Source organism: Molothrus ater, unplaced genomic scaffold (genome assembly GCF_012460135.2).
Source record: "Molothrus ater isolate BHLD 08-10-18 breed brown headed cowbird unplaced genomic scaffold, BPBGC_Mater_1.1 matUn_MA98, whole genome shotgun sequence".
Lineage (NCBI taxonomy): Eukaryota > Metazoa > Chordata > Aves > Passeriformes > Icteridae > Molothrus > Molothrus ater.
Window position 1 is genome coordinate 280,271 of NW_023416560.1, and position 21,695 is coordinate 301,965.

The 21,695-nt window shown below is 51.6% G+C and overlaps 2 long non-coding RNA genes across 2 annotated transcripts in view; one reads left to right on the top strand and one right to left on the bottom strand.

The window, feature by feature from the left end:
• Positions 1-5,146: 5,146 nt before the first annotated feature.
• On the top strand, positions 5,147-6,623 carry LOC118700908 (uncharacterized). Its single transcript, XR_004982360.2, has 2 exons — positions 5,147-5,187; positions 5,624-6,623. It is a non-coding gene; the product is annotated as an uncharacterized LOC118700908 (long non-coding RNA).
• A 147-nt stretch (positions 6,624-6,770) lies between these two features.
• LOC118700909 (uncharacterized) overlaps positions 6,771-21,695 on the bottom strand; it is a 67,748-nt gene continuing 52,823 nt past the window's right edge. The window contains exon 2 of the long non-coding RNA XR_004982361.2: positions 6,771-7,628. This is a non-coding gene — a long non-coding RNA (uncharacterized LOC118700909). The remainder of the gene's footprint in view (positions 7,629-21,695) is intronic.

A 21,695-nucleotide genomic window follows, 5' to 3' on the forward strand; every position in this document is an offset into this window, starting at 1 on the left:
AGATTGAAATAGACCAGGAAATGCTAACCAAATTTGAAAGAGAGTGTGAAAGACTAGAGGCAGTAATAGAAATGCTGGAAAAGTTTGAAGCTGAAATGAGACAACGAGAAAATCAAAATTCTGAAGAATATAAAGGATATCAGGGCCTAGCTTTTTAATAAGCATGAATCATAATGAACAAGAAGAGAAATTATGGGGGGGGATTTGTGGCAAATAGGTATGATTCGTGCTGATAAAAATTGAAACAGTAATCAATATTGATACAATAATTAATATTTGGGAATAATAAAACAGTTAAAAGTTGTAATGCCAAAGAAGAAAGGGAGAGGAGGGGCTCCACCCCCCCCCCCCAGCAGATGTTCAGGAACAGGAGGAAGATGCCGAAGATACAGTTGCTAAAAAATGGGCAGAAAGGAAGGAAAAACTGGTTGGGTGCCAGAAAAATGCTAATTATAAAGGATTTATTGCCTTGATATTTAGATGTAGTAATATGTTAGTCTTGGCTTACATTGTACTGGCTTGGTGCGCATGTGTAACCCAAAGGTGAATTAAAGGACAAAGAGGAAGACTACAAAATCTTCATCAAAGGACCCCCAAAGACTTGTGCAACCACCCAGCCGAGTGGTGGAGCGTGCGCGGTAAAGGTGGTGATGAGGGCGGAGGCAGAAGTGTGACGAACCGAAAATGGGAGGAGATGGCATTGACACATGGCATAAAAGGGGGGAATCTTCACTTGGCAAGCTCGTACGCGAGGTGGCAAGGGTCCAAGAGCCCTGCCCTCCGTACCCCGCGGTTATTTTCTGCCTATGCACTATTATTTGAACCAAATTATCCCTTACTTATAAATTTTCTAAACCATTCAATTTAAATTGCTGCTATCTCAAATATTGTTTGGTTTCTTTTCTGATGGGATAATGGGGCAAACATAACATTCTTAAAGTAATGGAGATAAAATCTGGGTGGGCATTCCTAATTTCCAGACACTCATTGTCAATTTCATTGACTCTGAGAGCAGCAGAGATGTGCACATCATACCTTCCCAATCCATTTGGGGATGCTTGAGGTTCAGATTCTCTGAGGCTTTAGATTCTAGATCTCTAGACAATGCTTCCAGGAATCTAAATGGCTTTCAGAAACTAAACTTTTCTCCTTCTTTCCTCAGTCTTTGCACTCGTGTGCACCAGAGACCTTCGGTGAATGGATTCCACTCTAATCCATCTCCAAGCTGAATCTCTCAGCTGTGTTCACACTGGTGGTTCGTGTGTCTCTTCTGCACAGTGCAATTTTAAAAGCTTCGTTCCTTATTATCTCTGCCCTTCTTTTTCTCTTTTAGCCTACAAATGCATGCACATGTATCAGAAATGGCTTTTTTTCCCTACATCACTTCCTGCCAAGTAATTTTCTTTTATCCTGTTCTGATGGTAATCTAGCCTCATATGCTTTATTCCAAGTGCACTCCTGTTTCCTTGAATGTGGAAGTTTTATAATGCAATGCTCTCATTCACCTGCTTTCATGAAACCCTTCATTAACATTAGCACAAGTAACTGTGTGGTTCCCTTCTGCTTTGTAGAAGATTTGGGAAACTCAATCCTGCTCAGCTACAAAAAAACATTTATGGTGCTTGGTAATTGCCCTAAGAGCTTAAATTAATGGTAAACAACTGCAGCTTCTTATTCACTTCACAGAAACTGGGAGAAAACACACTACAAATATCAAGGAATACAGTGCAAGGATGATGATCATCCCTCAGTTATCCCAACAGACTGATGTCAGGGGCAAAATTCCCTCTTTTCCAAAGGGTTTTCATTTGCTTTGGCTGTACTTTGTATGGCTTCAGGTCATATTTCCCTTCATTTAAGGAAGTATCTTGGCTGTTCTTGAAGAATTTGCCCTTGGAGGAATAACTCAGTTCTGCAGTCCTCATTATACACCCTTTTAAAAAATACTTTTATGCTATTTTTCTTCTCTCTGTGTTTTCACACTTGTTCAACAAGGTTTTCATTCTAAAAATATTAATCACAATATTCCAAAGGATTAAAAAATGCTTGGGTATTTTTTTCCCTTAGTATTTACAAAAGAAAAATTTAAAAAACCTGTACACATGCTGGATGTAAAATGTAGATAGAAATAAACTTGAGAGTTCTCCCAAAACCCTTAAGAAAAAACCCCATGTATTCTATAAAACTCAGAGTATTCATCTACAGAATACAAAAATGGGCACGTTCTTGAAGAGAAAATTTGTGCAACGGTCCTGCACAGAATTCTATGCTTTCAAGCTTTTTGCCCTTCAGGGGCAGTGCCATTCTCTGAGCTGTCATGCTCTGAGCATGTTCTGCTCACCGTGGCAGCTTTCTGCTCTCCCCTGGTACAGATCATCCTCCCAGCACAGGGGGAGTGCAGCCCCCACAGCTCGCAGCCCCTTCCCACGCAGCAAGAGCCTGAAGGAGAGAGATGGCTTTCAGCAGCTGCCGCGGGTTCTGACAGTGCCGCCTCTCGGCTGCTGAAAGCCTGAATGTCCGTGTTGCGGTGTGTGAGTTTCTGAGCCAAATGTTCTGTTAGCTTGTGGTATGTTCAAGTGTTCCCCGAGTTATTACAGTCAGTTTCTCCCCTGTGTTATGCCCTCCTACCCAAGTGTCCCTCAAGGAATCCCCTCCCTCCTGACCAGATTTTTCCCTGTCTGTCAAGACAACCCGGCCCCTTTGGCCCATCCATCAGCCCAAACCCTACCCTTTGTTCCAGACAGTTCCCTGTCCCTCACCCCAAGCTCCAATCCCTGTCCCAACCCTCTCTCCTCCCCTTGTTCTGATTTGTTGTAGCCCTCAAAACCACACCCCGAGGGTCGCTTATTGGTTACTAAATGGTGTCCACCCCCGTTTTGAAAGATTTTAAAAACCCGTGCACAGGGGTTCTGGGGTTTCTTTTAACTTCTGTTTTTCGTTGGGGGTGTTCTCGTAAGTGCCTTCCACCGCCTCTCCAAATGAATTCGCTGCATTTTGCACCACAGAAGAGCCTCCTCTGCCTCCTTCACTCGGTCCTCTGGGGGTCTCTACTGCTAGGCAGCTGGCCTAGAGGTTCTGGCTCAGGCAAAACCCTAACCCAGCCAGTTCCCCTCTCTTGCCATTGTCCCTGGAGCATCACAGAGCTAGCCAGGGCTCCGGAGGGCAGTGACAGTGACCCGTGCCCTGGCGTGTCACAGCCCCCAGAGCCACACCTGCCAGGCCACAAGCCCCAGCCCTGGTCCCCACTGCCGGCCTCAGCGGCTGCTGGGCATCCTCACCCTGAGTGCAAAGGCAGAGGCAGGAGCCCCCAGGGCGCTCTGGATCCAGGCTGCAGACACCCTAAAGGCAGCACTGAAAGGGACATGGATGGGGACTGCAGCTGCATCTTCCAGTGCTCGCCACCCCTGACTATTCTCTAAGGGAACCCAAACCTCACCTGCAGCACCTTGAGCTCTGTTATGAATAAGAAGCTTGACTAGGCCAATATTCAAGCAGCAATCAATTTATTATTTAATATGGTAAAGTATGAGCAATACAGTGCTGGGTACAGTGGGGGAAGTGTTCCCTCCAACTGCACACTGATACTTGAGGGTTACAGGTATTTATAGGGGTACTCCTCAGTTTTTTTCAGCAGTTTCTATTTCCAATTTTTACTCATCAGCAATTTTTATTCCAAATTATTACATCACAATTCTATACACTATTGTGATTTGAATTTCTCAGGATGTATTTTCAAAGGACTATCCCCAGATTGTGATGGTCCAGTTTCCAAAAGAAGAAAGACGAATCCCATCTGGTGGAGTCCAGCTCCCCAGATGTGTCCACCTTTTAATTGCAGAGACTACAAATCTCATAACAGTGATGTCCAGCTTCCCTTTGGTCGAAACTATAAATCCTTGAGGTGATGTTCATCTTCCTTTCTCAAACTGTTTTTCTCTGCTTCCATAAGGCGTGAGATAAGCATATTTCCTTATATATATTCCAAAGCTATAGTTTCAAGGATACAAGTAATATTCTAAAAATATACTTCAAAAGGTTAATACTGCAGAGCTTTTTTATGGATTAAATAGAAGCAAAAAGCAACATCCTTAACACCTTAATTCCAATGCCCCTAAATCAACCAGGGTTAATTGCAAACAAAAGATAGGTTCAAAGGCCTTTTTCCGTGCTTTATTTTCATCAGTTATTATTAGAATTCACAACTATCCCATTGTCGATGTCCACACATTTCGCATTCGCAAGTACACACTTCGCCTGTTTGTACCTGACACGAAACACAGCTTTGCATCTCACAGGCAGATGAGGGATCTTTGGACCGTCTTTTACAGACTGACATCCCAAAACATAAAAATAATTCATGCATTTCCTCTTAAAAATAAAATTTACTGAATTAGTAAAATTATAATTACGTTTCTTATTTATAAAAGTTTGCTATATTTGTATTACCAAATTTGAATGTTTATATTAAAAATCCATACCTTTTTAGCAAGCAAAAAATTTATTGGTCATTGGTTCTAAGGAACACAATTCCCTTCATTAATTCATTGACCAGTGTGGCTATTGATTTCTCCTTCTTTATGCTAATTAGTCCCATTTTAAATCTTTTTGTCATCTTTTTTATCATTTTCACAGACAGGGTAAAAGGGACCACTTTGGGGTCCAGGGAGACATTTCTGGGGCACATTTGGGGCAGTTCTGGGTCTGGGGAGGGAATTCAGAGAGAACTTGAGGGTCTGGAGGACACTTGGGGGAGCCGGGTGGGCACTTGGAGGGGCACTCAGGGATTCCGAGGGACAGTTCGGGGTCCGGGAAGCACTAGGGGGTCCAGGGGGGCCCCTGGAAGTCAGGGAGGAGAATTTGGGGCCCTGCGGGATCCAGGTGGGCCCTTGGGGGCTCTGATGGGGCTCTCTGGGGCGCGGGGGGTGATGGGAGTTGTAGGCGCGGGGCTAATACAGTTTAACGGGGCCGGGGAGCATCACGGGAGTTCGAGGCGCAGCTGCAATGGCTCTCGGTGGGGCGCAGGGGCATGACGGGAGATGAAGTCCCGGCTGAGAGAGCGCTGGACGTGCGCCGCGGAGCATGATGGGAGCCGTAGTCCCGGAAGTGGCTCGAACGCTTCGTTTGGGGGTCTGGGAAGGCACTTGGGGGACACTTTCTGCGTCCGAGCCGCGACTTGAGATCCTCGTGGTAACGTAAACGGTTCGGGAGAACTTGCGGGGATCTCAGGGAGCTCTACCCAGGCTCTTTAGGGCGTGGGGCACAGCAGGAGTTTTCGGCGCTGGACCGTGTTATGAGGGGTCTGGGGCCGCGGGGGATGAGAGGAGATGAATTCCCAGAAGTGGCTGTACCGGGCATCTGTGGGGTTGGGAGCACTCAGGGGGTCCGGGGACGCTTCTGGGGGGTCCCGAATGGGCGCTGAGGGGGCACTGAGGGACCTGGAGGGTCGGGGGGACACTTAAGGGACAAAAACGGGGCAGATACCGGGGGGGAAGGGGGGGGGTGGGTGGTCTGTGGAGCGCGGGGCATGACGGGCGTTGTAGTCCCGGCTCCAATGGGGCTCAATCGGCCCGCGGGGCATGACGGGAGTTGTAAGCACAATGAAATAATATGTTGCCCACCGTAGGCACCGCCCCCGAGGTCCCTTTCCAGGCGCTGATTGGCTGCGGGTGGTGATGGGCGGAAGCCTCGGCAAATGGGATGCGGTGGAAACCGGAACAGCCCATTCAACCTCTCCAGTCCCTCCCAGTACAGCCCAGCTCATCCTCAGTACAGACCAACTGATCCCAGGTACAACCCAGTACAATCCCAGTGCCCCTCCAATCCCTCCCAGTACAGCCAAGTCCCTCCCAAGACACCTGAGTTTATTCCCAGTCCCTTCCAGTTCCACCCAGTATCATCCACAGGATGCCCCAGTATCCCCAGTTTGTCTCAGTATCTCCCAGTATCACTCCCAGTATGTCCTGGTATGTCCCAGTCTGTCTCAGTGCACCCCCACAGTCCATCCCAGTCCACAGATTCCCCTTCAGCATTCCTCGTGTCCCCAGTATTTCCCAGTATCCCCCAAGTGTCACTCCCAGTATGTCCCAGTGTCTCCCATAGCGTTCCCAGTGTTCCCCAGTATGTCCCAGTCCCCCCCAGTGTTTCCAAGGACAGTTTAATTTCTCTCGGTGCCCGTGGCAGCCAAACCCAGCAATGGCCACAGCCCCTTGCAGCTTGGGCCCAGTGCAGCTTGGGCTGATGATCCACCCTCACAGCTGGCCCAGGGCAGCTCTGCAGTGGCTTTGGTGGCACCTGGGGCTGGCACACACCTGAGCAGTGTGTCTGTTTGCACTGGGGAAACTCAGGAGTTTGAGATTGCTGCAAAAAGCACAAAAAGGGAAAACCCCTCTTAGGCTGGGTGCAGCCAGCTCTCCAAGCACAGCAGCTCCCAGGGCAGTGAGGACAGACAGGATGGGGCTGGGCAATGTGGAGCAAGGTTGTCCACGCTGGGTCAGAGCTCCAGGCACAGCTTCTGTGAGCAGGCCAGGGCTGCTGAGGAGAGACCCTGGGTCAGTATCAATCACAGAATGCTGCAACCACCTCTGATCTAAAGAGAAATTTAATAAAAGACACCCTTTAAAATAGGAATGTGTATTTCTTACAAGTTCTCTGAAATCTTTTTCCATAACTGGACTAGGAAAACTTTAATGACCCTCTCAGGGCTTTGGTGTTGTTTACATCAGACTCAGTGCCCTGAGAGTGTCTTAAAAAAACTTGTCAAAAACTCCAAGTCAGTTTCAAACTCCAAATTTTCTTGAAGTTTTATTGGATCCCACTGAGGGACACGACTGGGAAAATGTCCCCAGGTTCCACTCTGAGCAGAACACTGGAGACAGTGATGGCAGCTGGGGACAAACAGGGCAAAGGTGTCTCTGGTGCTGAGCAAACCTGGATGTGGTTCAGGAATGCAAAGGGCCAAGGCCTGAGCCCCAGCCCCTGGCCAGGCAGATCCTGTCCCTCTCTCATTGCTCAGGGCCGACAGCCTGCAGGGACAGAGGCGCAGGGCAGGGACACTGTGGGACAGCCTGGGCTGCACAGGACATACTGGGGAACACTAGGAACGTTGTGGGACACACTGGGACATACTGGGAGTGACACTGGGGAGGACTGGGACAACCTGGGAACACAAGGAATGCTGAAGGGGAATCTGTGGACTGGGATGCACTGTGGGGATGCACTGAGACAGACTGGGACATACCAGGCTATACTGGGAGTGATACTGGGAGATACTGGGACAAACTGGGGACACTGGGGCCATTGTGGAGCATACTGGGGATATTGGGGCATCCTGTGGATGACACTGGACGGAACTGGAAGGGACTGGGAATAAACTCTGGTGTCTTGGGAGGGACTTGGCTGTACTGGGAGGGGCTGGAGGGGCACTGGGATTGTACTGGGTTCTACTTGGGATCAGTTGGTCTGTACTGGGGTTGTACTGGTCTGTACTGAGGATGAACTGGGCTGTACTGGGAGGGACTGGAGAGGTTGAATGGGCTGTTCCGGTCTCCTCCGCATCCCATTTGCCAAGACTTCCGCCCATCACCGACCGCAGCCAATCAGCGCCGAGATCGGGGCCTCGGGGGCGGTGCCTAGGGTGGGCAACATATTCTCATTGTGCTTACAACTCCCGTCATGCCCCGCGGGCCGATTGAGCCCCATTGAAGCCCGGACTACAACGCCCGTCATGCCCCGCGCTCCACAGAACGTCCCCCGGTATCCGCCCCCTCTTTGTCCCTTAACTGTCCCCCAGACCCTCCAGGATCCCTCAGTTCCCCCTCAGCGCCCATTCAGGACCTCTCAGAAGCGTCCCCCAGTGCTCCCAACCCCACAGATGCCCGGTACAGCCACTTCTGGGAATTCATTTCCTCTCCTCAGCCGCGGCCCCAGACCCCTCATAACACGGTCCAGCGCCGAAAACTCCTGCTGTGCCCCACGCCGTAAAGAGCCTGGGTAGAGCTCCCTGAGATCCCCGCAAGTTCTCCCGAACCGTTTACGTTACCACTAGGATCTCAAGTCGCGGCTCAGGACGCAAAAGTGTCCCCCAAGAGCCTTCCCAGACCCCTAAACAAAGCGTTCGAACCACTTCCGGGACTACGGCTCCCATCATGCTCCGCGGCGCACGTCCAGCGCTCTCCCAGCCGGGACTTCATCTCCCGGCCCGCGCCCCACCGAGAGCCATTGCAGCTGCGCCTCGAACTCCCGTGATGCTCCCCGGCCCCGTTAAACTGTATTAGACCCGCGCCTACAACTCCCATCACCCCCCGCGCCCCAGCCCCACGAGAGCCCCCATCAGAGCCCCCCAAGTGCTGCCCCGGACCCCGAACTGTCCCTCAGAATCCCTGAGTGCCCCTCCAAGTGCCCACCCGGCTCCCCCAAGTGTCCTCCAGACCCTCAAGTTCTCTCTGAATTCCCTCCCCAGACCCAGAACTGCCCCAAATGTGCCCCAGAAATGTCTCCCTGGACCCCAAAGTGGTCCCTTTTATCCTGTCTGTGAAAATGATAAAAAAGATGACAAAAAGATTTAAAATGGGACTAATTAGCACAAAGAAGGAGAAATCAACAGCCACACTGGTCAATGAATTAATGAAGGGAATTGTGTTCCTTAGAACCAATGACCAATAAATTTTTTGCTTGCTAAAAAGGTATGATTTTTAATATAAACGTTCAAATTTGGTAATACAAATATAGCATAACTTTTATAAATAAGAAACGTAATTATAATTTTATTAATTCAGTAAATTTTATTTTTAAGAGGAAATGCATGATTATTTTTATGTTTTGGGATGTCAGTCTGTAAAGGACGGTCCAAAGATCCCTCATCTGCCTGTGAGATGCAAAGCTGTGTTTCGTGTCAGGTGCAAACAGGTGAAGTGTGTACTTGCGAATGCGAAATGTGTGGACATCGACAATGGGATAGTTGTGAATTCTAATAATAACTGATGAAAATAAAGCATGGAAAAAGGCCTTTGAAGCTATCTTTTGTTTGCAATTAACCCTGGTTGATTTAGGGCATTGGAATTAAGGTGTTAAGGATGTTGCTTTTTGCTTCTATTTAATCCATAAAAAAGCTCTGCAATAATAACCTTTTGAAGTATAATTTTAGAATATTACTTGTATCCTTGAAACTATAGCTTTGGAATATATATATAGGAAATAATGTTTATCTCACGCCTTATGGAAGCAGAGAAAAACAGTTTGAGAAAGGAAGATGAACATCACCTCAAGGATTTATAGTTTCGACCAAAGGGAAGCTGGACATCACTGTTATGAGATTTATAGTCTCTGCAATTAAAAGGTGGACACATCTGGGGAGCTGGACTCCACCAGATGGGATTCGTCCTTCTTCTTTTGGAAACTGGACCATCACCATCTGGGGATCCTCCTTTGAAAATACATCCTGAGAAATTCAAATCACAATAGTGTATAGAATTGTGATGTAATAATTTGGAATAAAAATTGCTGATGAGTAAAAATTGGGAATAGAAACTGTTGAAAAAAACTGAGGAGTACCCCTATAAATACCTGTAACCCTCAATTATTGGTGTGCAGTTGGAGGGAAAACTTCCCCCACTGTACCCAGCGCTGTATTGCTCATACTTTACCATATTAAATAATAAATTGATTGCTGCTTGAATATTGGCCTAGTCAAGCTTCTTATTCATAACATGCCTCACAACCGCTGTCAAGGATGGAGCTTGAAGCCCTCCCCAAGGACTGAGACTGAGACCCTTCAAATTCTAACCCAGGGGTGCTGGCCTGACTGGAGCGGGATGTCTGCCATGGGAAGCGGGATGTTTCCCATAGGAACCAGTCCTGAAACAACGGGCCCTGCTCACTGCTGGCAGCGGTGTGCTTGAATATTGGCCCTGTCAAGTTTCTCATTTATAACAGTCCCAAAGGGATCTGGGCTGATCTGGATCCAATGGCTGCAGTAGGTGTGCCATTCCTAAATCCAGTTTGGGAGAGCCATGGCCGTGTTGCTGTGTGAGCTCTGAGGTATCTGATGGTGGGAGATGCTCAGGTTTGTCCTGTTTGCATCCCCAGCTCCTGCAGAGCCGCTGTCAAACAGCGCCAGGGGATGCTCCTGGCACTGACCCTGGCCTGGCTCAGGGCTCAGCTTTCCTCCATCAATCCCACTTCAGAGCTTCACTCTGGGGGAAGGTGTTGGTGGGTTGGGAGCAGCACAATCCAGAGAATTGGAGGATGGCTTTATGTTGGTAATTCTGGGAATGGGTTTCTCTGGCAGGATGCTGGACACCAGGGATTTCTGCCCTCCTTTCTCAGGAGAGTTTGGGTTTCTCGTGTCAGTGCTGTCCCACAGCTCCCACCATCCCTGCTCCTTTCACTGACACTTCCCCAGCTTCCCAGTGTCCTTTCTGAGGGGAAGAAAGGAACATCCATGGTGGCACCCCTTGGCTGCCTGGGGCTCCAGCTGCTCCTGGAGCTGCAGCGTGTCCGGCACAGCCGCTCTCAGTGGGGCTGGGCCTTGGTTCAGGCCCCACAGTCCCTGTCAGTGCCCACTCCCCACTGGGCTCACGCTCTGGCCGTGTGGGGCTGCTGAAGGCTCAGCGGCTCTGGCTGAGCACTCCCAGCTCTGCAGCTCCTGACTCATCCCAGGGATGGGGTCCCGCAGCCCCGGTCGGGGCCGTGTTGCCAACGGGGCCCTGCTTTGGGGTGGCCATGGGTACCTGCTGCTCCTCCACCCTCAGCAGCCCCACAGCAGAAGGGTCCTCTGGGAGCCCAGGCAAGGGATCCAGCTGTGCCATTCCCTCTGTGTCCACAGCAGCTCTCCCAAAAGTCCTTTGGGCTCCCTGAAATCCTGTCCCCTGAGGTGATCCATGCCAGGGAGTCCCAGGGCCTCTGGGCCAGTCCCAGGGGGTGTTTTTGCCATTCCCAGTCGTGGTCACTTCAGCTGCTGATGTGCTCAGGCCTGAGTGGCAGCCCTCAGCCAGAGCTGGCTTACAGGACAAACCCTGGGCATTATGTGACTAACACCATCAGTTTTAGTTAGCTAAAAATAGATGACCAAAGTGCTTCTGCAGCTGTTTAACACCAAACCAGCTGCTTTGGAGACTTTCACATAATCTTGTGTAGTTACCTGCAAGAAATGTGTCACTCTAAGAAATTTTCCCAACTGACATGAATAGAGGCTTGTAGGATATTTTAGGGGAAACCCTCCAAGCCAGGGACTGGGCTCTGGCCAAGCCCTGGGTCCTCCTGGTCAGCAAAAGTGCCAGGAGACCCAGGAGTTCATGGGCTAAAAATACAATCCAGTTCCTTTGACTTGCTGATTTGGGCCTAAAAACCTGGACCCACTTTTGGAGCAAATTCGGAGACCTCACCTACGGGTGGATGCACCACGTGGGATTTTCCCAAGTGCTTGCAAGAGTTCTCCAGGTCCTCGCTGTGAAATGGGGCTCCCCAGTGCCTGTGTACTCTGGATGATGGTAAAGTGTTTAGGCAATTGGGGATGTGTATTTCTCAGTCCTATCCTTTCTCTCCTATAATAATGATTAGGTGCATTACCTTGCTTGTTTTTGCTTGTTGCTAAAGCCAAGAACGTAGCTTTATTGAATGTATAATTTTACTTCTGTGTTGCCTTAACACTCACAGTAAAATAAGACCATTCTTCCCATTGGTTTCTGTGCTCTTTAAATCAGCCCTGTCAGCTGGCAGAACAGGTATCAGAACCTGATGAAAGCCAGGCTCTGCTGTGATCTAGCTGGGCCCATGGAATGCAGAGGGCCACTGTCAGTCCATGGAACCCATGGAAGCAAGGCTCAGATGGGAGAAAGGCATGCACCAAGGAACCCCAGAGACCCTGATGGAGCCAGGGCTGCAGGGTGTCACAGAGGGAGGGACCTCATGGCAGCAGGAGAGCACTGTGAGGCTGGGGAACCACGTGGCACCAAGGTTCCACTGGGACTTGACAGAACCCCATGGACGTGGATGGCCCCAAACGGGGCCCAGAGACTCTTCCCAGACAAAGCCCAGGGAGGGGGATTTGCTTTATTCAGCGCCGGGTGTGCGGGGATATCTCCTCCTGACAGCACACAGCACACAGAGATTACAATGGATGGTTATACTCTATGCACATTCATGGTTTTCCTTAGAAAAGGTGTGGTTATGCAAACGATCTCTCAGCACTCATTACCATCATTAGCATGCGCCAGGCGCAGGCGCAGCGCGCACTGGTGCTGGCGCTGAGGAAGGCTCCGCGTCTTCCTCGGGGGTCTCCTGATGAAGGCTGGACGTCTTCATCGCCGTGCCCTTTGCACCTTTCTCCTCTAGGCATGCACAGTCTCTTGTTGGCTGTTTCAGCAATTTCCTCACTGGTTTTAGCAAGCTCTGCCCTTCATTTCTGCCAGTTTTGTTCCCTGTTTCTTGCCAAGTTTCATCCTGTGTCTTGAGCTTGTGGCTGAATTTTTGCAAGCTTCCATATTGGGTGCAGCGTCTCTTATTCTTGCCCAGGTATGCCCAGGCACAGTGCTTTTAACCCTTTCACAGCCAAGGACTGGAGAGCCACTCCTGGACACTGGGAATTCCTGCAGGTGCACCCACCTTTGCAGACAATGAGGCTCCAACCTCACTGTGAGAGGGCCCAGCTTTTACACTGTTAAACAAACAAGCTGACACCACTGCTGGTGTGGGAACATCTGGTTTCATTCTCCTGATTGGCTTCTCCCAAAGCCTGGCCAGGGCTCAAGGAGGAACCAAGGGAGGTGACTTTGATCCCACAGCCTCAAACAAAGCCAGATCTGGCCTGCTTTCTAAATACAGGAATGTAAATCCATATTTCACCAATGAACACATACAGAGATCATATTGCTAATAATGATTCATTGATGAGTGGATACAAATATTACCTTTGGTTGGAAGGTTCATCTGGAGCTCAGCTTTGCCTCAGGGCCTGTTGTTCAGGCCTCACTCAGGGCCTGGTGAGGCCTCAGTGCTTCAATCAATGCCTTGACCTACAGATGAACTGCAACCTTCAGAACAATTTCAATAACACAGTTTAAATTTAGGTATTAGGCACAAAGGCATCACCTCTTGTTCTTCAATTAAGTGCTGCTCAAGTTCATTACTCAGAGCTATAATTTTAATTCCTTTTAAAACATGCCTAATTAGTTGCTATTCTCGTTATTTATCAAATGCCCCTTTTTTCCTTGAGACTGTGTCTCTTTTTAGACAAGTCTCAATACTCCATTTCCAGCACAAGGTGTCACAACAACTCCAACATGGAATCATAACACACCAAGTGCTCACAATGCAATGATTGCAGTGACTGCCACAAATACATTTCACAGCAGCCTCCAATTTGGGAGCCAATCCCACCATGAGGAATTTTCTTCTTTCTGCCTCTCTTCTACTCATCTTTCTATTGAGGTGATTCCTGATTGTTGGACCTCAAACCCAGCACTGATAGACATTCCTGCAACATTCCTGTCCTGGAATAGCCCAGGATCCTCCCTGGCCAGCAAGCAGACAATCCAAGGCCGTGCAGTTCTGCAGAGCCCCATTTGTGTTTGTTGGAGCTCGCAGGATGTGCTGTTGGATATTTTAATAGCATCACTTCTTTCTTCTTCTAATAATTGATTTAGTTCATTAATGTAAATTGGGTGCAGCCATGCACAGCCAGGGGTTTCCATTTCCCCAGTGGGCCATTGTTAAGGGCATGGAGCACATCTGGGAGATGGGTTCTCCATGGGCAAAGGTTCCCATCTCCTCAATTTTTCAACTGCTCTTTTAACAACCCCTTCACCCATTCAACCAATCCTGCAGCTTGTGGATTGTCTGGGATATGAAAAACCCAGCAGTCTTAATCACTGCATTTCTCACAGTAATAGAAAAAGCACTCTGCATCACAGTATCAGCAAATCCTATAGAAATAGCCAATTTAATCCCCTTCTCCTTTATGCCTTGTATAGAGTTCCCAAAGTTTACCACTGACATTTGGGTCTTGGCCAGTCCTTTTCTGTAGAGTATTTAGTGTCACAGTGAGCAGCTAAAGCTGACATATTAGTACTGTCAGCCTTATTTAATAGTATCAATTTTTAATTACATAGATACAAATATAAATTATTGTGTTATATTATATATAACTATTATGATTAATTTATTATTATTATTACTACTATCATTATATCACTAGCACAAATGAACCTGAGCTCAAGATTGAAACCTTCTGTCACTCCGTGTGGGAGTGACAACAACGATTTTTCCTTCTGTTGGTGCTGTTTCCAAAGTGTCATTAACAAAGTTCACCCCTGTCTTCCCAAGCCCACAAGTTCTTTTCCTTTCCCTAATGTAAATTTGGATGCATTTGAAGCCATCCAGGGCTGCAGCCTCTTTTACCCGACTGCCCCACTGCCCCCACAGGGCTCCAACCTCAGCCCACTCCAGAGCCAGGGAACTCCAGGGAAGGGCTTCCCATCTGGGAATTTCTGATGGCACTGATTCCTCACATTGACATTGAACAAGTGACATTTTGTTGGGATCTGGCCAGACTGGGCCAGTTTTGTTTTGCCAGTGGGCAGGGTCAGCACCAAAGACACAGACACCAACTGAAGGAATCAGTGTCATTTCCTGCAGCTCAAAGCAGCAAAGAATCACAAAAGGAGCAGCTCAGCAATGCACCCAACCATCCCCACCAAAGATTGCCTGCAGTGATTGAGAAAGATCCAGCCCCAGTTACCCTCAGCCTTTACCATCCCCCAGACCCACACAGCAGCTGGGGAAGCTGTCACAGCCAAGGGCTGCAGAGCCACTCCTGGGCACTGGCAATTCCTGCAGGTGCCTCCAGCCACAGGTGAGGCTCCAACCCCGCTGGGAGAGGGCCCAGCTCTGACAGTGCTGAATGGACAAACTGACAGCACTGCTAGTGTGGCAACATCTGGTTTCATCCTCCTCTTGGCTCCCTCCCAAAGCCTGGCCAGGGCCCCAGGAGGAACCAAGGGAGGTGACTTTGACCATTCAGCCCCAAACAAGGCCAGATGTCAGATTTCATGGCCTTGTCTGGCTTCTAAATACACAAAGGTCAATACATGTTTCACTAATGAGTGGCTACATCTATCACAGTGCTAATGACCATGCACATTTCATCAGGGAGCAGATACAAAGATAACCTTTGGCTGGAAGGTTCATCCAGAGGCCACCTTTGGCTCAGGGCCTGCTGTTCAGGCCTCACTCAGGGCTGCTGTCCAGGCCTTGGCACTTCAGGGACGTGCTTTAGTGCTGGGCTTGGCACTGCTGGGTGAGCGGCTGCACTGGGTGAGCTCAGAGGGCTTTTCCAACAGAAAGGATTCTGTGATTCCATGATTCTATCCACTGCATTCAGCTGGGTCCATGTTAGCAGCATTCATTTGCTCAGAAAGTCTCCTCTTGCCCAGCTCCTGTGGCCTGAGGCTTCAGCTCCTTCAATTCCTGGTGCTGAGCTGCTCATGCTGAACGAGACGACTCGGAGAGAAGAGCACAGTCCATGCAATTCCTTCTGGGACACGGAGAGGGGAGGCTGTGCAAACAGGAGCATTGTTTGCTGTGGCCTCCTCTCTGCCCTTCACGCCTTTCAGCGCTTGGAACCAGCCCAGAGCTTTCTCCAAGAGTGCAATGGAGCAGCTGTTCCTGCTCCTGGCTCTGGCTCTCTCCAGTCTCTGCCCTTGCCTGCTTCTGTCCCTCGTGCTGTGCCCTCTGTTCCCCAGGGCTGGCTGGCTGCTGCCCAGGACTGTGGCACTGGCACAGATCCAGTGCTCCAGAGCCTCCTTTCTGTGCCCTTGGAGCTGCCTGGGCACAGCAGCCTTTTCCATCTGCAAGCTCCCCATGGACAGGGAGTGCCCAGCTCCGTTCCTTGCACAGCCTCCAGGAGCCCAGGGCTGCCATCTCAAGTCCCTGCTGGCACTGGGGGCTCCCAGGTGCCTCAGGCTGCTGTGACACCGCTGCACACGGGAGGGAAGAGGGGCAGGGGCTGTGCTGAAAGTCAGCTCCATCTGCTGCTGCTGCTGCTGCTGCTGCTGTGGGGTCATTTGTGCAGCCCTGGCCCAGAGTCAGGGATCAGATCCTGCCAGTCTCTTCCAGCCCTGGCTGCTCAGAGTTTGGGCCTTGGAGCCTCAGGTGGGCAAAGGCAGCTGCTCCTGGTCCCTCTGTGTGCCCGTGTTCAGCAGTGCTGCTCCATCAGTCTGTGCCCAGCAACGGGGAAAAGCCTCAGCCCTGCAGGGCCAGGAGCTGCCGGGCTCTGCCTGAGCAGCTCAGCCAGCAGGAAGGGAGCTGCTCCACACGGGAACCAGGAGCAAAGGACATTCCTTTGATAGGACATGTTTTCTATTTAAAGGAAAAAAAAGAAAAAGGAAAAAAAATAGGTAAATTGTAAAAGATAAGAATAAAATCCAAGTGTTAGTGAAAAAACATAACATAATGTTAGTTAAAAAAAACAAAACATAAATGCAAAGTTACATTCTTTGCATAAGGAGGTAAATGATCTTTTGAAAAAGAGAACTCAGTTATTTACATTGTAAATGTGCTGATGGCATGGATCCATCTTACTGACTCAGCAGCCTTTTAAAAGTTTTTGGGTTGTTTCCAACATTGTTGAAATAGTGGGTGAAGCAAGAGGAAATTGCTTTGTGCCATTCCAGCTCCAAGCAGGACTGGGAATGGAAACTCTGTCAAAGCCCAAATCCTTTAGAAGATGCCCTTCCTTCTCAGCCTGGAATGAGCTGCACATTCCCTTTGAAACTGTCAGGGATTTCTTAAAGACACAAAGTTCCACTGACAGCTTTTTGCTCTGGTTTGGCAGTGCAGAAGGGCAATTCTCCATCCACCAGCTCCAGACTGCACTGCCTCAGGAGCACGGCCCACTCGCCAGCTTTGGCCCACTTGTGGCACTGCTGGAGGAGGAAGAAAGTGCAACTGCACAATTCCAGCCAATCAAGAAGGAAGAATGGGACAGACAAACACCTGTACAGATCCAGGCGTTCAGCTGGGACTGTGGAGAGTTTGGGTCCTTGCCAATTGGATGTGTGTCCCCAGCTGCAATCTCTGGGCCTGCAGCAGAGTCTCACTCAGCTGCCAAAGCAGAAAGCTCAGGCGCTGTGCTCGCAACGGGCTCGTCTGATGCAGAGCTGTCAGAGCAATGTGAGGGCAGAGCCAGCCCAGCTGGGCCCAGGGCTGAGCCCAGCAGAGCCCTGGCAGAGCCCAGAGCAGCCTCAGCAGCCGCAGAGCCCGGCTGCAAGGAGAGAAAGCAGAAACCACCCATCAGCTGAGGGCTCCTGTGCCCTTGTGCCAAGGCCTGCGGTGCCCAGGCCGTGCTGGCTGTGCCCAGAGCTGTGCCCAGAGCTGCCCATCCCTGCTGCCTTTGGCAGCAGAGCAGGAGGGCAGGACATGTGCCCAGCCTGCAGCCAGCCACGGCACATCCAGCCCTCAGCAGCTGCCCAGAGCAGGATGCTCCTGTGCTCGCTGCCATCTCCCAAAAGCTCTGATCCCACCCTGCCAAGCACACAGGGACCCACCTCACGCCAGCCACGGCTGCAAGAAAAGCTGCTCCCAAACCATGGCCTCAGCCTTCTCCAAGGGCACGGCCCATCCACGCCACAGCTGCTCCCAAGCACTTCCCCATCCACACTGGACCACCTGGAACGCTTCCTCTGGAAAAACAAACAACACATTATTGAAAAGAGATTAGATGCAAAAAGGGAAAACAAGAAAAATGGTAAAAACTCCTGTCTCTGTCAGGACCTTGAGGAAGGCCCAACTCCTCCATGGTAGGGAAAAACCCAGCCATGGCTGAGGGAAGCCCACACTTTCTCTCTTCCCCCCTTCACTGCCCCCCAAAATCACGGTGATCCCAAAGCAAACCAGGGCAGTGGAGCAGCCCAAGCCCTTCCTTGCCTGCACAGCAAAGCAGCCCCTGCACAGGTTCTGGAGTCCCACCTCTGCTCCCACCATGGGGCTTTGTTTGTGTCGGGCTGGCTGCCCCAGCCCCAGCCCCAGCCCCAGCCCGGGGCACGGTGGGTGCTGGGGGCTGTTGGCAGGGCCAGGAGCCCACTCCCATTTCGTACCAGCCCAGCCCATGCCCCAGCCCTGCCAAAAAGCAGGAGTGGAGTTTGGAACCTTTGAAGAAGGTGCCAGCCCAAATCAAATCCATACTCTTCAAATTCCCAGTGGAGCCTGGCTGAGGAAGGTGCCAGATTGTTCATCCTGATGTCATCCTGGCTGTCATCCAGCAGCTGCAGCAGCAGCAGCAGCAGCAGCAGCAGCAGCAGCAGCAGCATCCCCACCCGGTACAGCTTCTCCAGGGGCTCTGCTCCTTCCCTGGGGGGGAGACCAGGCTCTCAGGGCTCTGCCCAGGGCCCCAGCTTTCAGGGAACCAGGACAAGCAAAACCAGCTTGGATGGCGGCCACCAGTGCTGGGCAGAGCAGCTAGCTCCAGCACAAGGGCTGCGTGTGCCCATCCCATGGCCCCGGTGCAGTTACACAGGCAGCACAAAAAGATCTGGCTTCCTTTGCTTCTCATTGCCAAGGCATGTGTGGAGCTGAACTTACCAGGGCCCTGGATACTCAGGGACTGGAGAACCATTCCCAGCAAGGAAATCTAGGTGCTCCAGCCACCCTTAGATGAGGTCTCCAAATTTGCCCCAAATTGGGTCCAGCTTTTAGAGGCAAAAAGAGCAAGTCAGGTGACTTGATGATATTTTTAGCCCAGAAAGCCCTGCTGCTGCTGGCACACTTCACAATCAGCAGGGGACACAGCTAGGCCAAAGCCCAGACCTCTGCTGGGAGCCTTTCTCCTCAAACACCCTTCAAACAAACCTCCATGCAAGTCAGTTGGGAAACTTTCTTTAAATGTTACATTTCTGGCACATAACTACACAGGCTTATGGGAAAGATCCTAAAGCAGCTGCTCTGGAGACAAAGAGGCAGCACTAAGTGTCCTTGTCATGTGTTTGTAGCTAAATCCGACTTTGGGGAGTTGAAGGAGTTTGGAACGAGCTAGAGAGCAGACCTCTGAGTTTTTTAGATGATGCCATTGCTTTTTCTTCTCTTCTACAGAGACAGGAAGGGTGAGTTTGGCTCCCATCTGCACCGCACGGCTCACAAGGCTGCAAGACTTGTAGTTACAAGAGCTTTAAGGATTTCTTGGCCAAGAAGACACTGCCAACAAGGATATTTGTGTTTTGGAGCCAATCCTTCAAGCTTTTGTCTTATGGACTCATGCTACAGTGGAAGCTTCCTTAGCCAATCATGTTATGAACACAAACCTACAGCACTGCATCCTAAACTTCTTGTTTACCATTGTAACTACTTTTACTTTTTCTACATCTTGAACTGTAAAACTCTAAACTTTCCTCCATTTCAATTTTCTCCCGTGTCTCTGCTACAACTAGAAATCTGCATTCTCGCTTCTAGCACCTGAGTTTGGAAGCCCTTTCCAAGGTCTCAGATCAAATCCTAGGTTCAATTCTAAGCTTTGCTGACAAGACCAAAGGTCTGGGATTTCCCTGCATTTGGGTTCAACAACACTGATGCTGTTTAATGCCACAGTGCCAGGATCCCTCTTGCAAGTCAACTCTGGCAGGAGCAAGGCGGCTGCCAGGGGGCTGCTTGTGGCCTCTGACAGCCCCATTGCTCAGGGCTTGCCAGCGCCCCAGCCCCTCAGGCCCTGCCCCAGCCCGGCCAAGCTGCCCGGCAGCAGCGCCGCAGCCCGCAGCAGCTCCAGAGCAGCCCCATCCAGAGGCACCTGGGAGCTCAGCAAGGCAGGCAGCAGCACACGGGCAGGAGGGCACGGATGGCGCTTCCTGCCTGGCACAGGGCTTGTGGCCATCTCCAGGCACCGCTCTGGCAGGGATCCCCGCAGCTCCGGCCCCTGCCCAGCCGCTCTGTGGGCAGCACAAAGGTTCAGCAGAACCACCAAAGGCCAAGGGGCTTCTGGCCATTTCCCCTGCCCGCTGCACACATGGGCAGCTGGCTGAGCACAAGCACCCTTTTCACCCTTTCCTGCCTCTTGCCCTGCAGACCCTGGGCAGCAAAGAAAAGCTCCTGGCAGTCTGTGTATCAAAACACATTCTAGAATTATTTACAGTAATCTATAATCTATAATAATATATAAATTCTATATACTCTATAATTTATTTATTAACAATATAGATAAAAAATAGAAAATAAGAAAAATCTTAAAGAAAATTACCACTGGCTCAGGTTGCCCCAGCAAAGAGAGCCTCCCGGATCAGCTCTCCTCAGAGCTCCAGCAGAGCAGGCAGCCGAGCCGACAGGCGAGGCCGAGTGATCCATGCCCTGCGCAGCTGATCTCTGCAGCCTCTGGATGCTGGAATATCGCCCACGCTCTGTTGCCCGGAGGACATGCAGTGTTTCAAGTGCCAGCTGTGACACGGCACTGCTCACGTCCTCCGTCAGGCGTTCCAGGGCTGCAAGAGAGAGGAACAGAGCCACGGTCAGAGCCGAATCTGCGGGGAGTCCAGGAGAGCCCCTGCCAGGGCCATCCCAGCCGGCTCTTGCCATGGCCAGGAGGGAGCAGGGAGCAAGGGGATCAGCCCGAAGCTGCTGGCCACCAATGGCCCACGTGGCCCTGAAATCTCAGTGTGCTCTACCCCAGGAGCAGAGCCCTCCGCAGCCGGGGCAGGGCTTGCAGCTCTCCCCCCGGCAGCCCCCGCTGTCAGCCCGCTGGCCTCACTCACCAGTGCAGATCAGCTGCAGCTCTTGCTGCTGCCCCCTCAGGTGCCGCCCGGCCATGCCTGTGAACACAGAGCCTGTCAGGGCGCCAGCGGCACAGCTCCCTGCCGGCGGCGCTGCCGGCGCTGTGGCCACATGGGCTGCTGGCCCGGCAGGGCTCAGCCTGGCCCTTGCCGCACGCTGCCGCCCCAGGGCACGGCTGCCAGAGGGCGGCAGCAGCAATGCCCAGGCAGGGCGGGGCTCCACGGCGCCGGGCCGGCTGGCGCTGCCGGGGCAGCAGGGCGGGGCTGGGGCCGAGCTGCGGCGGGCCGGGCCGGGGAGGGAGCCCGGGCTCGTGGCTCACCCATGAACCTGATGGCCGCCTCTCGCAGGGGCTCCTGTGGGCTCTGCAGGTACGCAGGGCCCGGCGCAGGTGCTCGGCCGCTCGGCTCCTGTCCTCTGCCAGCTGCAGAGAGCGGCAGGAGGGAAGGGTTGGCGCGGGCTCCGCCCCTGGGCCGGGCGCTGCCTGCGCCCAGCCCCGGCCTCCCCTGGCCGCACAGCCTGAGGCGCGGCCAGCAGCCGCTGGCCAAGGGCTCCCGAGGGCAGGGGGCAGAGGGCCGGCTGCTGCCGGGGAGCCGCGGTGCCGGCCCGCAGCCTGCCGGCCGGGGCTCCATGGGCACCCGGCTCGGGCCCACGGGAGCCTGGAGAAGAGCCCGCCGCGGCCTCTGGCTGCAGCAGCGGGCAGGGGCACAGCTGCCAGCCCCGCACCTGAGCACCGCCCTCAGGGGCCTTCTCCAGGCTGAGGCTGGGGCTTGCAGGCCCTCTTACCAGGAGCTCAGCGAACTTCCATGTTTCTCTTTCTTCACACTTTTCTGAGATCTCCTCTTCAGGAACTGGCCGCACAAAGCAGCGTTTCCCGAGAAGTCTGGAGAGCAGGAGAGACGCGGAGTGGCCCCACAGCCCAGGGCACAGGAGCCGCAGCCTGGAAGAGGCTGCAG